The following is a 16,359-nucleotide window of genomic DNA, read 5'->3' on the forward strand; positions in this document are numbered from 1 at the left end:
CACAGACTTTCACCTACACTGAGTCCCAGGGCAAAGCAAAGTCTCCAAAGGAATCTGGGTCAAACCTGACCGCAGTTCTTGGAGGACATCCTGGGAAAATAGGGGTGAATGTGGCTTGTTGTGAGGGGAGGACACTGAAGGCAAAGCTCTCGGGAATATTTAGCAGTTGCCTTTCTCTGGAGGTGGCCATTTTGGGAAAATCTGGCCCCACCCATCAGCCAGCTGCTGAGAAGCCCCAGGGCAAACAACAATCCAGCTGGGATCACAGCCCCACCCCTCAGTAAACAGGCTACCTAAAGACCCCTCAGGCACACAGCTGCCTCTAATCCCCTCCAGAGATTAAGCCCCACCCACTAGAGGGATTAGAATCGGCTCCACCTACCAGTGGGCAGGCATCAGCCCCTCCCACCAGGAAGCCTACAGCAAGCCCCCATAACGACTTCAGCCACAAGGGGGGCAGACACCAGAAGTAAGAGAGGCTACAGCTCTATTATCTATAAAAAGGCCACCACACCAAACACCTATAAAAATGAAAAGACAGAGAACTATAACTCAGATGAGGGAGAAAGGAAAAACCACAGAAAAACAGCTAAGCAATGAGGAGATTCTTAGCCTCCAGGAAAAAGACTTTAGACTGTTGATGCTGAAGATGATGCAAGACATTGGAAATAAACTGGAGGCAAAGATGGATAACTTACAGCAAACATTGACCAAAGAGATACAAGATATAAAACTTAAACAAGAAGAGATGCAAAATACAATAACAGAAATAAAAAATGCACTAGAAGCAGCTAACAGCAGAATACAGGAGGCAGAAGAACAAATAAGTGAAGTGGAGGACAGATTAGAAGAAATTACAGATGCAGAACAGAAAAGAGAAAAAAGATTGAAAACAAATGAAGAGCGTCTCAGGAAACTCTGGGACAATGTTAAACGCACCAACATGCATATTATAGGGGTGCCAGAAGGAGAAGAGAGAGAGAAGGGGCAGAAAAAATATTCCAAGAGATAATAGCCAAAAATTTCCCTAACATGGGAAAGGAATCACTCACTCAAATCCAGGAGGCACAATGAATACCATATAAAATAAATCCAAGAAGGAATACACTGAGACACATATTAATCAAACTGACCAAAATTAAAGACAAAGAGAAAATCTTGAAAGCAGCTAGGGAAAAGAAATAAGTAACATACAAGGGAACCCCAATAAGGTTATCGGCAGATTTTTCAGCAGAAACTCTGCAGGCCAGAAGGGAGTGACATGATATACTTAACATGATGAAAGGGAAAAAACCTCCAACCAAGATTACTCTACCCAGCAAGGCTCTCCTTCAGATTTGAAATCAAAAGATTACTCCACCCAGCAAGGCTCTCCTTCAGATTTGAGAAATCAAAACCTTCTCAGATAAGCAAAAACTGAGAGAATTCAGCAACACTAAACCAGCCTTACCACAAATACTAAAGGAACTTCTCTAGGCAGGAAAGAAAAGACAGCAACAGGAAACAAAAATGCCACAAATGACAAGGCTCACCAGTAAAGGTATATATTCAGTAAAGATACGAAATCATCCATGCACAATTATACCATCAAAATCAGAAATCATGAGAAGAGGTGGGTACAAATGCGGGACACTGGAGATGAACTTGCAATGAAGAGAACAACAACTTAAAACAATCTCATATACATATAGACTCTTACATCAAAACTTCAGAATAACTGCAAACCAAAAATCTATAATTGGTACACAAACAAGGAATCTCTGGAGAAGAAATATATCTCATAGTAAATAAGTGCATAATCCACCATGAAGGGGGTCATTTGACATCATTCTTGGAATGCTTAAGTCTTACATCTGATTCTGATTTCCTCTCCATCAAAGAACTTATGATAATTATAATTAAACAATGTGACTGTACAATTAAATAATACAGTTCTACAGTTGTATTATTAATAACCATTTCTCTCCATGGTACAATGTAAGGTCTATAATTTCTTGTTTATCATATCACCTAGAATGGTGTAATGCCTATATTGAGGAATCAATAAGATGTAACAAACTGGGAGGACATATTTATATCGTTGCATTGTTTTTTAACCAATTTATGCATTTTATATTTTACTTATTTTCAGAGGGTGTATTATTTTTGTTATTCTTACCAGTTAAGTCATTCTTTTTATTGTGCTATATAAAATATTTAATGGTATATAAGGCTTTCTTCTTTATAAATTTTAGTTGCATAACATAACAATTTTAATATAATGCTAATTTTTAAAGAAAAATTGAAATGCAATAGATAAAACTAAGTAGTAAAGATGAAAACCATAGATATATGTTGAAGCCTCTCTAGTTAAGCCTCTTAACAGTTCTTTCCACCAAGTTAAAAAACAAAACAAAACAAAACAACTTTTTTCCTCTTTCTGCTAAGATCTGGGTGAATTCCTTATCGTTATCTTTTAGTTTGTTAATTCTCATTTCAACTGCATCTGATTCAGAATTTATTTTATTTAGTGTTTATTTCAATGACTATATTATTCACTTCTCAGAATGTGAGTTGGTTCCTTTTCACATATATCTCTTTCATTTCCCGATTTTTTTGGTTTTATCATGTCTTGCTCTTTATTTAATTAAATTTTGTAATTAGTTGCTATCTTTGAAATTTTTAAATACTCATGCTTTAATATCTTTGGCAGACCAATTTAATAAAATCAATTTTATGTGGAGAGAATACATAAAAAAATATATGTACCATAGATTCTTCTTCCTTCATGGCCAGAGGAAGTCAAAAATACAGCACAGACCCTCCAGCAGTAGAACGAAGAAGTGATAATAATAATAGACGAAATTAAAAAGAGAAGATTACCATGTCCTCTAAAGAATAACCAGAAAATTCTTCATGGGCTCTCTATCAGTTCTTAGGTGTAAGCATCAAGTACCACTTTTGATTAACTAATGCAAAAATGGAGGGAAAATCCAAAGAACTGACTTTCAGAAAGTCTAAGAACAGAATGGCTCCTGGAATCAAGGAAGCAAAAACTGACAGTTTCTTCAAGGAGCTGCCACCAGCATAAAGATCCAAACTCCACTTTGGCTAAGGGGCCACTACTTGATGAGTGGAGTAAGGCTCCTTGATTGAGAAAAAAATGAGGTAGTTCCCCAAAGCAAAAGCCACCATAAAAACTATATGGATACAGAAGATATGATATATAGCTAAAGTGGAATACTACTCAGCTATAAAAAGTGACTAATACCATTTGCAACAATATTGATAGCCCTAGAGATTATCATACCAAGTGAAGTAAATCAGACAAGAAAAAACAAGCATCATAAGATATCACTTACATGTGGAATCTAAAACTAATGATACAAATGAACTTATTTTCACAGCAGAAATAGACTCACAGACATAGAAAACAAACTTATGATTACCAAAGGGGATAGCAGGGCAAAGGGGGAGAGATAAGTTAGGAGCTTATGATTAATATATACATACTACTATTCATAAAATTGGTAAACAACAAGGACCTACTGTATAGCACAGGGAACTATACTCAATATCTTGTAATAACCTATAATGGAGAAGAATCTGAAAAATAATGTATATGTATAAATGAATCACTGTTGTACACTTGAATCTAACACAATGTTTTAAATTAACTATACTTCAATTAAAACAAACACCATGATGTTGGCAAAAAAAAACAGCCAATTGCATTTAATTCTCACCACTCTGGGTTTAATGATCTTCCCCTATATATCAGTTTCCTAGAACTGCCATAACAAAATGCCATAAACTGGGTGGTTTAAAGCAACAGTTTTATTCTCTAAAATTTTGGAGGCTAGACATCAGAAATTAAGGTGTCCTTAGAACCATGCTCCCCCGAAGGCTCTAGGGAAAATTCCTTCCTTGCCTCTCCCTAGTTTCTGGTGGCTCTAGCTGTTCTTGGCGTGCATTGGCTTGTAGCTGCATCTTTTCAATCTCCCACTCCTTAGTCACATGGCTTTCTTCTCTCTGTGTATCTCTACATGCGCTCTCCTCTCTCCTCTTCTTATAAACAAACAAACAGAAACCACCAAAAAATGGCCATTGGATTTAGTGTATAACCCAATATAACCTCATTGAAACTCAACTAATTACATCAGCAAAGGTCCGTTTTTCAAATAAGTCCACATAACGGTGTTACTGGGTGGCCAGGAATTTGAAGTGGATACTCTTTGGTATGATACCTGGGCTTTCTGAAGGACCATTTACTTCTATCTGTCAGAAACTAACTACACTGACCTTTAACTGTTGATTTAAATATGTCCTCATATGGGGCCACGAGCCTTTAAGTATATAAACATGTCATGTTTATGTTTGTTTGCTTAGCATCTAGTATAGTGCCTGGTACATCGCAGGCACGACATCAGTTTATTCAATATATGTCCCTATGAATGAATGCATAAGTAATATAGAAACTAATAGAAGACATAAAAAAGCTATAAAAACTCATGAATGACACTTAGCATGTAGCCCTGCACAAGATTTCAGAGTCCATGGCTCTATCATATACCGGAATAACCCTATTGTGGAAACAGCAAATAAAGTTATGTTTCCTGTCCCCCAGGAGGGTTACAATGAATTGGATATTGAGAAAATTGACTTTGCTTCCACTTTGATTTTAACAAGTTCTCAGAAAAGAATGGACAATTTCCAACTTCCATGTATTTTCCTTCTATTTCTCATCTAACTTGCCTTTTCATAGTGTGATTACATCATGCAGTCCTGTTTATCTCCTCCTTGCCTTGGCCAGCTTCCTTTACTTTCGCACCCGCTGCAGAAGAGCTTGCTTTTCCTTTGAATTTTATTCCTGTATGCTGCTTGTCTGTGCTTAATTTCCATCTTCTCCAGCTTCAAAGGTCTGCTGAGGCTGTGACTTCACCTCCTTCACAGTGGTCACTTTCTTCTTTGAAGTTGCGTTTTCATTGGAAGAGAGAGGCTGTGGCTTTTGGCTCTTGCTCCTCATCCACACTGTCCAGAGATGAGGGCAAACTGCAGTGGCCTTAAGGATTTTATGGGATAAATCTGATACTTGCTGGATATAAGGAGACAGTCCGCTTCCCCACTGTGACTTGGAACAGGAAAGAGCCATGGTTCTAAGTTTAGGCCAGATCTTCAGAGGCTCTGATCCTTTAGCACCGCGCTGCCGTGGGAATGTCTTGAGCACAGGAGGGCATGCACACAGTCACACAAATCACCTGCAGGAGGCGGGCAGCAGGCTCTCTTTTATTGTTGACCTGCCCCCCCCTCCATTCCCACCACATGACCTTCCTCCGCTGCTGTCCCAGCCCTGATCGCACTTCACATTTACAATGCCAGATTTGTTTTCCATCCTGTTTCTCGTCCTTGGAGAGAGTTCCCTTTGATGACAGTGCCAGGAACTAATTGTGAGGGGAACCAACTGCATGGGAGGATAAAGTTCACGGGGGCCTGAAGTCCTCTGCATCCTGAAGAGAAGGGAGGTGCCATACGAGGGTGTGATTCCAGGGAAGAGTCCTGGCTTCCTTTCCTTGAGGACTCTCAGTATAGAATCCCCTACTCTCCCACTGGCAATATTGAATCTTATGTTTGGAAGGGAATCTAGAAAACGTCAAGCTCTTTCAGAATGTGAAGTCCTTGGGCAGTTGTTATAGAAGAGAAGCAGCTTAGAGTTAAACCCACGCAGAATCTCAGCTCCACTTCAGCTTGGGTTACTTAGGCTAATACTAACAATCTGGCAAACCTTGAGCACATATTCTGGGCACTGGGATGAGAGCTTTGTCCTTAACAGCTTACTCTATCTAAATCACAGGTTCTTGAGTAGGTGGTATTATTATGCCTTACAAAATAGAAACTTAATATGCCAGGTCATGCATGTCTCCTAAGGTTACAGAATTACTAAAGAAAAGAATCAAGTCTTAGGGAGTTCCTGTCATGGCACAGCAGTTAACGAACCTGACTAGTATCCTTGAGGATGCAGGTTCAATCCCTGGCCTCACTCAGTGGGTTAAGGATCCAGCGTTACCATGACCTGTGGTGTAGCTCGCAGATGCAGCTCCATCCCTAATTTCTGTGGTTGTGGCATAGGCTGGCAGCTACAGTTCTGATTGGACCCCTAGCCTGGGAACCTCAATATGCCATGGGCATGGCCCTAAAAAGACAAAAAGACAAAAAAAAAAAAAAAAAAAAAGAATCAAGTCTTAGAGGAAGGTGTTGCAAGCTCACATGCTGAACAACTATCTAATAATGTTATTAACTACACCTTGCCAAGGCTTATTTCCTCATCCGGAAAATGAGGCTGATAATCCCACTTATAGATTAATAGGATTAAAAAAATCTGTGGCCCTTTTGTAAAAGTGACTAGCTAGTTACCTAGAACATAGGTTTTCATCATGCTTGTTAATGCTCTTCACTTTCTTCCTTTCTCTCTTCTGCAAACTACAAACCTTAAATCTCACTTTGGGAGACACTGGACAAGAGATGTGGCTCTTCTCCAAGACCACTGGGTATCGCTTGGTGATTTGGCCCAGTTTTTCCATGGGGCTGACTTGCTCAATTGCCAGCCATCTCCATGAGAGCAAAGGCATGGAGCAGACCATGCAAGGCTGCCAGGAATCTCTCTCTCCTCGACACATCCCACTTAGCATGAGGTTTGATGCATGTTGGCCAGAATAGCCTCCCTTTTGCTCCCTGTTTCACAATATCTTGATGAAATGTGGTTCAAAAGGGCACCAACCAAGAGTTACACAACCTCCCACTCATGCAGCATTAGGAAACTAAAGCATCCTTCTGGCTATTCTTCAACCCAATTGGGGAATCCAATCAACCTCTCAGCTCCTTAGAATTCCCAGCGGGGATAACCTAAACCTTAGCCTCATTTCTCTAGAGGGCAGTTACTAGTCCTGCAACACATGTAATTTTCACAAATTATAGTATCTGTGCCCAACTTTACACAACTGATGCTCGGCTAGAATCAGTAACTCACTCAAAATCATGCACAAGGAATTCAAACCAGATCTGTTTGATTTCAAAGTTTTTTTGTTTTTTGTTTTGGTTTTTGTCTTTTTAGGGCCTTACCCATGGCATATGGAGGTTCCCAGGCTAGGGGCCGAATGGGAACTGTAGCTGCTGGCCTACGCCACAGCCACAGCAATGCAGGATCTGCGCCATGTCTGCAACCTACACCATAGCTCAGGGCAGTGCCAGATCCTTAATCCATTGAGTGAGGCCAGGGATTAAACCCACGTTCTCATGGATACTAGCTGGGTTTGTTAACTGCTGAGCAATGACAGGAACTCCTCAAAGCTCTTTATCTCACTCCATTTTTTATTACTACACTGGGCTGGCAGTCCAGAGGATAAAATTTACAAAAAAATATTCACTCATTTATTCTCTCATTCATTCATTTACAAATATTTATTGAGAGGGATGTTGGGGAGACAGTAGGGGACAAAGGAAACTTTACTGTTCCAGTACAGAGCTTGCAATCCAGTTGACTAGGAAACAGACAATGAACAAACATATAAATATGTAAATGTCAAGTTGTAGTAAGCTTGGAGAAGAAAATAAAGGTAGAGCCAAGGTAGGCTTCTCTGTTATAAGGTGACTTCCGAACAGTGTCTGGCTAAAGTAGGTCAAGTCACAAATGATCCTGTAGGGCCATTGTGGGGACTTGGTGTTTTGTTTTAAGAGCGACAAGCTGGGGCTAAGGGGTGGAGTGCTGGGGCCTCTGATCTTCAGAAAGTCACTTAAGTCTCACCACTGGAAAATAAAGGAGTTGTAATGAAAGTCCTAGTCAAAGCATTTAGGCAAGAAAAAGAAATAAAGGGCATCCAAAAAGAAATAAAAGTAAAGAAGTAAAACTGTCACTATTTGCAGGTGACATGATCTTATAAAGAAACCAAAAGATTCCACCAAAAAACTATTATAGTTAATTAACAAATTCAATAAAATTGCAGGATAAAAAAATCAATATACAAAAGTCAGTTGTGTTTCTATACACTAATAACAAACCGTCAGAAAGAGTAATTATGAAAACAATCCCTTTTACAATTTCAGCAAAGAATAATAATATACACATAAATAATTTTAACAAAGGAGGTAAAAAAACCTATACACTGAAAACTAAAGACATTGAAGAAAGAAATTGAAAAAGGAACAAATAAATGCAAAGATATTCCATGCTCAGGGATTGGAATAATTAATATCGTTAAAACGCCCAAAGCAATCTACAGGTTCAATGCAATCCTATCAACATTCCAATGTCATTTTTCACAGAAACAGAACAAACACTCCTAAAATTTGTGTCAAACCACAGAAGACCCAAAATAGCCAAGGCAATCCTGACAAAGAACAAAACTAGAGGCATCACACTTTGATTGCCAACTCTATTACAAAATCATAGTAATAAAAAAAGTATGTACTGACATAAAAATGGCTATATAGACCAATGGAACAGAATCTAGAGCCCAGAAATATACCTTAGCAGATACAGTCAACTAATATTTGACACAGAAGCCAAGAAGACTCAAAGGGGAAAGGTTAATCTCTCAATAAAGGGTGCTGAGAAACTTGGGTGGCCAAAGATGAATGAAATTGGATCTTTACTTTGACTATATATAAAATCAACTCAAAATGAATTAAAGACTTAAACATATGACCTTAAACCATAAAACTTCTAGGAAAAAAAAAAAAAAAAAACCACACACAGAAAAAAGCTCCTGGACATTGTCTCAGAAATGTTTTTTGGATATGACACCAAAAGCACAAGCAACAAAAACAAAAATTAATAACTGGAACTATATCAAACTAAAATGCTTCTGCATAGCAAAAGACGACAATTAGAATAATTAAAATGTAACCCATAGAATGGAAGCTAATATTTGCAGATCGTACATATGAAAAGGGCTTAATATCCAAAATATACCAGGTACTCATATATCTCAGTTCCAAAAACAAAAACAAAACAAAAAATCCAATTAAAAACTGGGCCAAATAAATGTTTTTTTCAAAGAAGATATTTAAATGGCCAATAGGTACATGAAAAGATGCTTAACATCACTAATCATCAGGGAAATGAAAATCAAAACCACAACGAAATATCACCTCACACCTGTTAGAATACCTATTCTCAATAAGACAAGAGAAAAGTGTTGGCAAGGGTGTAGGGGAAAGGGAACCCATTTGCACTTTTTGTACAAATGTCAATAGGTACAGACACTCTGGAAAACAATATAGAGTTTCCTCGAAAAATTAAAAATAGAACTACTACATGACCCAGCGATCCCACTTCTTGATAAATGACTAAAGGAAATTAAATCAGTGTGTCAAAGAGATATTTGCACTCCTATGTTCACTGCAGCATTATTCACAATAGCCAAGATACAGAAACAACCTGTGTCCACTGACAGATGGATAAAGAAGATGTGTTACATATATGCAATGGAATATTATTTATCCATGAAAAAGAAAGAAATCCTGCCGTCTGTAACAACATGGATGGACTCTGAAGGCATTATGCTAAGTGAATAAGTCAGAAGAAAAAGACAAATTCTGTATGATATCACTCATATGTAGAATGTGGAAAAGCTAAATTCAATAAAAACAATCACAGAATGGTGTTTTTCAGGGGCTGGGAGTAGGGAGATGATGAGATGTCAAAAGCACAAACCTGCAGTTAAAAGATGAATAGTTGTGAGTATCTTAGGTACAACATGGTGACTACAGTAATGTGTCACATTCATGAAAGTTGTCTAAAGAGTAAATCTTAAATGTTCTCACCACCAAAAAAAGAGGTAATTACATGAAATAATGGAGGTATTAACTAACTCTACTGCAATAAGTATTTCACAATATATAAGTGTATCAAATCAAAAAAAAAAAAGAAAAGAAAAGAAAAGAAAAAAGAAAATAAAGGAGTTGGACTCCATAGGTAGTCCCCAGGCCTGGCTGTAGAGCAAGTCCAATAAGCATCCAGTTAAAGAGATAACTGACAACTCCTGCTTGAACCCACAGACCACGATAGGACTGGGGCCCCAGCTTCACTGCAGGTTCTGATACCCAGATGTATTTGGCACCATCTTCCTAGACCCACTCTAAGATTTTTCCGTCTGACCCATCTATTCATCATCTTACATGTGGATAGGGGAAAGAGCAGTAAATACAACATTAGCAGGTGTGAAAAGGCTTCTGTTATTGTTATCTGTGTAAGCAATTACAGTATGATCTCATTACTTCCCTCTCTCATGACTGCTTTCTTTCTTCTTCTGAACATGAGGAAGAGATTAAATAGCTAAAGAGAGCAAATTACTACATTCTAATGCAGAAGGCTCTTGGATCAAAACCACTATTTCTCTGTGTACTTTCTGATGGCCTGCAAATTGACCTGATCAAACTGGAAACTTGTGTGCTATCTAAATAATCTGCTTGATATTCTGTAACATTACTCCAATTACTCATCCTTTCGATAAATTTAATCTATTGATTTGGATGCCTTATCCTATTTCACACTCTTTCTCCTGTTCAAGAAAAGCCTTAGTAGTCTCATAATGAAAGTGAAATAGATTTAAAACGCTCAGGGGATTTTCCTCCCCAGACACCACTTTATACCAAACCCAGACATGATAATAGGCATGAAAAACTGCTTTATTTTCAGGTGAATGAATTCTGAATTTGAAAATTGACATAGATGGCTTTACATACTGACTCATGTGCTGTGTTCTAGATTAGGGAAAATGCATTGCACAACATGTGATCACCAGTGGAAACTTGGACGCCCAGTATATCAGAGGATCAGTTTAGACCAGAGATTTTTCTGGCACAAAATCAGCAACATTTTCCTACAGAGGACCAGAAGCAAATATTTTAAGCCAAATATTCGACCATGCTGCCTCTGCTACAAGTACTCAGCTCTACGATTGTAGCACAAAGGTAGCCATAGATAATCTGTAAATGAATGGGAGTGGCTGCGTTTCAAAAAGTTTTATTTACAAAAACAGATGGTGGACCAGATTTGGTTAGCAGGCTTTAGTTTGTCAAATTCTTATCTAGTCTTATTTCCCCGCTCTTGTTTTTTCTTTTCATTTTAGATTATGACACTGAAGCCCAAAGACGGTATTGAGTTCAATTTTAGCTCAGCTGAGAATGGAACCTGCGTAAACGGCTCCTTGGGCTCTACCCGGCTGCTCTTTCCCACGTGTTCATGTTCATGTTCAGCCCCATGTACTCCCATCTTCCAATGAAGAAATGGGAATGAGTTGAGTACAGGCCAGTTAGATCTCGGTTTGGGCATGAGACCAAGGAGCTCTTGTGCCTGCTGCCTGTCTTTCCACTTCCCTTTCTGCTTGTGGGGTTGTGGAAAGGGCTTCTCACTCCAATCTGTTTTAAAGGTGACTTTATACATTCTGCCACTATAGCAGGTAAGAACCAAGACATTAAAGGAACCGAGAGTAAATATTTGAGAGAAGATATGAAGACGGCATCAGTGTTGGCCCCAAATCTATCTACAAACACACTCAATTATCCATCTCTTTTGTAAATAATCTGTCTCTTCAAAAGTTTCCTCCTTACTTTCTCCAAGCATAGTTTGTACTCAGTCCATGGATTCCAAGTAAAATTTTTCTCTTTGGGGCTTAAAACACCATCTTTTCTTTTTCTTTTTTTTTGAGAAGTGAGATAAAAGCAAGTGGGTTGCTTGATGAAACAGGAAGTTCCAAGCTCTATTTCCTATGGTTCCTCCAACTTTGCCCCAAAATGTTGGGTACAGTTTAGTCTTCTTGCAAAATTTTGCTTATAATAACAAAGACCTTACATTCCTCTTATATTAACAAAGGCCTTATATCCTCTTTCCTACAGGGATCTCCCATATTGAATTGATGTTTGATCAGACCAGAACCCAAGGAGAAACGGAATTTGCTGTGAAATTGCTAGTTCCTATTTATTATCAAAGGTTGAAGGACAACAGTCCTTGCCAACCAGAACGTTCTCTACCCTATGCCACTAACTCCTCAACAATGATTCCAGGGTTATTTCATGTTCCTTTCCTCTAATTATAATGACCACATCCATATTGTAAGCTACACTTCAAATCCCACACTGCTTTACTTCAGACACATCTCAGAGATAAAATGGACAGAGATGACTTGTGTGGACATTTGTAGAATACTGTGGACAACATATTACGTTTAGTTGTCACTTCTGTTTTCATTTTCAGCATTTTTTTCAAGGGTATGTTACTTTTATGCCAAATAGCTTGATACTGGAATTAAATTAAAAAACAAAAAAACAAAAAACTCAGGAGGTTTCTAGCATCTGGTTACCAGGTCTTCCTCTTCTTAAATGCTAGGAACAAAGTGTTTTTTCTTCACTATTACTAAAAACCAATTTCCTTTAGTGATTTAAAAATATTTGAAGGGAAATATAGCCCTGCCCTTTTAAGGATCAAAAGCCATTTGTATCAGCAGAAAATAAGGCTATAAAAAAATCCCTTAAGACAAAAGTTATAATTAATAAATGATCTAAAATAATTCTATGCAAAATAAATTCTACCCAACGAAGTGGCTCAAAGGAAGAAATGATGAAGACCCATGATTTCCTATAAACCCTTTGAAAACTGGAGAAAGAATCAGAGTAACTAACTATTGCCGAAAAAAAAAAATCAGAGCTAAATCATGCTCCTAGAAACCCCTTCCATAATCATGCCAGCTTATGAAAGAACAAGCTGGGGCTATGGGGAGTATAACTAAAGTCAAAATATATTCTGGCTATATATTTCTAGTAGTAGTCTTCACAAACAAACAGCAACAACAACAAAAACCCAAAACAACAAAATGAACGAAACTTACAGGGAAAAAGTGAATGGCAAGTATGGTGTCCTTAGAGACCTTAAGGTATGCTGATTTCAATGTTTGTGCCCACTTCTGCCCAGAGTTTAGTAGACTGATTGATTGGTCCATTGACTGGTTGATTGCCTATGATGCACCAGGTATTGTACTAAGCACTAGAATGGTAGTTTCATTTTTTTCTTTCTCTTTGTTTATTATTAATAAAGTATAGTTGATTTACAATGTTTCCTCAAGTTCTGTTGTACAGCAAAGTAACCCAATCACATACATTTCCCTGCACTGTACAGTAGGATCCCATTGCCCATCCATTCCAAATAAAACAGTTTGCATCCCGAAAACCCCCAAAATGCCCATTCATCCCACTCCCTCCCCTGTCCCCCCTGGGAACCCCAAGTCTGCTCTTCTTGGTCATGATTTGTTTCTGCTTTTTGTTTGTTTGTTATTTTTTAGATAGGATCATCTGTTCCATGTTTCAGACTCTACAGATAAGTGATATCATATGGTATCTGCCTTTTTCTTTCTGGCTTACTGCCCTCAGTATGATGCTGCTACTAGTGTTCGACTTTGCTGCAGGTACTCACATAATGCTATATTGCCACCATTCCAAGGACCTTGTCACTTCTCCCTAAGGCATTCATTTCTAAGGTCAAAGCCCATTCTGCCGACAATACAGTGTAGGAATATCATATTTCCACAAGAGCCACTCTTAGTGTTGCAGTTGAGCTTGCTTTCCTTATTCTTCAAACCTCACCTACTGAGGACCTACTCTGGGCCTGATGACATGTAGATGCTAGGCATATAAGAGAAGTGAAACAGAAAACCCTCTGCTCCAGCTGGTGAAGAACATATGATCAAAATGTCTTATACTGGGACAAAGACTTCATTAAGATAAAAGAGAGGAGTTCCCGTCGTGGCGCAGTGGTTAACGAATCCGACTAGGAACCATGAGGTTGCGGGTTCGGTCCCTGCCCTTGCTCAGTGGGTTAACGATCCGGCGTTGCCGTGAGCTGTGGTGTAGGTTGCAGATGCGGCTCGGATCCCGCGTTGCTGTGGCTCTGGCGTAGGCTGGTGGCTACAGCTCCGATTTGACCCCTAGCCTGTGAATCTCCATATGCCGCGGGAGCGGCCCAAGAAATAGCAACAACAACAACAGCAAAAGACAAAAAAAAAAAAAAAAAAAAAAAAAAGATAAAAGAGAGTGTGGGGACTCAGGGGGAGAATCTGGAAGCTTCATCATGGATGGCAATATTCCCAGACGTGACACTTGATTTGAATCTTGTGGGTAAACAGGGCTATTATTACCCTTTAATGAGGCCAGCTCCACTATTTCTGATCCTTCTTTCAAAAAATATCAGTTCTGGGAGTTCCCGTTGTGGCTCAGTGGTTAACAAACCCGATTAGCATCCATGAGGATGCAGGTTCGATCCCTGGCCTCACTCAGTGGGTGAAGGATCCTACGTTGTCGTGACCTGTGGTGTAGGTCACAGACATCGCTCGGATCCTGTGTTGCTGTAGCTATGGTGTAGCCTGGTGGCTACAGCTCCGACTGGACCCCTAGCCTGGGAACCTCCATATGCTACAGGTGCGCCCCCCCCCCAAAAAAAAAGGAATATCAGTTCTGGCCACCATGCCCTGTCTCAGACTCAGAAACATTCAAATGCATATTCTACCCCAAAGGCCTTATTCAAAGATAATTTAGTACTAGTCCAACCCTGGACTAAGTACAAAACTCTTTTACTGCCAGAAAATATTTTTATTTATTTGTGGTACTGAGAATGCAGGTGACTTTTGATCATAATTAATTTGAAAGCCTCTCGATACACAGCCTTATTATTTCTCTGTCTCTTTGGAAACAGATCTCCTTGTTGTTTGCCTGATTTGACAGGTGACGTCCTTGTACAGTAAATTCCATACAAGTCTGGATTCCTCAACATCTTTCTGTGAGCTTCATGATTTTTCTCTCTTTCTGCTCACATGACAAAAATTAAGGAGCCGGATGCAGCTAAACAGCACAAAAGATATAAAGGAAGAAACAAGCCAGAGGTGCCAGAGGAGGAATTTCTCTGCTGTAAATGGGAGTAAAAAGTGGGGTGCAAGGGAGGACACCCACTTGAGGGGGCACGTCTATTGGACCATGAGAGTGCGTGGGGAGCAGGCGGGGTATAAAGCTGGGGAGAAAGCAAGAGCCAGAGAGATCATGATGTGTTTCATATGCCATGCCCAGGATTTTGAGCTTCATTATTAACATAAGGAGAGACTGGTGAAACATTGTAACCGCTTCACTGAAGCAAGGAGATAATGCAATTTTTTCTTAAAGTTACTTTGGTGGCAACGGTGAGAATAAATTAAAGGGGCCCCAAAAGAACAACAGGTTTGAAAGCTATTAGAAAAGTTCTCATGACGAGGAACTAAATTGGGGCTGGAATATAAGGACTCAAGAACCAGCAGGAAATGAGGAAATAGATTTAAAGAGGTACACTTGTCCAAATTGAGTTCTTAAAGACATTGCTGACTGAATGGATTCATTCGTTTGTTTGCTCATTCATTTATTCAACAAATATTTTTGTCTGCTACGTGCCCAGCATGCATGTGAAAAGCTGTGAACAAAACAAATGCTCAGCCCACTTTTTGTTTACAGCCTAAAGGGGAAAGATACAAGAAGCAAATATCAACATAGTTACGGCATTATTAGAAATAAAATCATTGAGTGTTAAAATCCGTTAGGAGGGCTTTTTTAAAAATGAGGTTACCGGGAAGACTTTTGAAAAGGAGATATTTGAGAAGTCACCTGAAAGAGGTGAAGAAAAGAGGCTGTAATACAGTTAAGAGTTTTCTGGACAGAGCCCATAGAACAATCACAGTCTCTAAAGCAGGGTGTGTCGGGCTAGTGTCATAAGTGGAGCAGGTTGGAAGGCAACGCATTTTCAGAAAACATCATTCACCTCCAGTGTCCCTTTTCTGTTGGTCTCAACCATAAAAACTTCCCTGCTCTCTTTTCTGAGGGTCTGGAAAGTCAGACTGGTTTACTTTCACCCACTGGAGTCCTGAAGGCTAAGGGTGTGCTAGTTGTGCATAGCCCTTGGTAACAGCAGGCACGTGAAGGGTTGTGATGCTTCATTTTTGTTTTCGATGCTGTTTTTGCTTTATTTCTTAAAAAAATTCCTACAGAGGCTATTTATTACACAGCAGCAGTCAGCGTGCACCAAGCAGAATTGCTTTTCATAATAAACCTATTCATCTTCTGGCATGTCAGAAATTTCTCAAATTGATACTTATAATAAATATGATTAATACCATATTGTATTTCAGTTGTTGCTGTAAAATAATTGGGAACAAATATCGTATTGTGATGTTGACAGTGTCAGGTCGGTTGGAGCCAAATGGCAGGAGCAGCCAACTGTATTTCATTAATAGCCACGTTCCTACAATGCTATTAGGTTTTTCATAATCCCTTTACTCAGGGCTGATCATTCATTCTGTTGGACAAATTCCTGCAACA

This window comes from Sus scrofa, chromosome 4, assembly GCF_054392235.1.
Source record: "Sus scrofa isolate SSC_HxYL_T2T_F1_AM1 chromosome 4, Sscrofa_HxYL_maternal_Yorkshire_Landrace_v2.0, whole genome shotgun sequence".
Taxonomy (NCBI): domain Eukaryota; kingdom Metazoa; phylum Chordata; class Mammalia; order Artiodactyla; family Suidae; genus Sus; species Sus scrofa.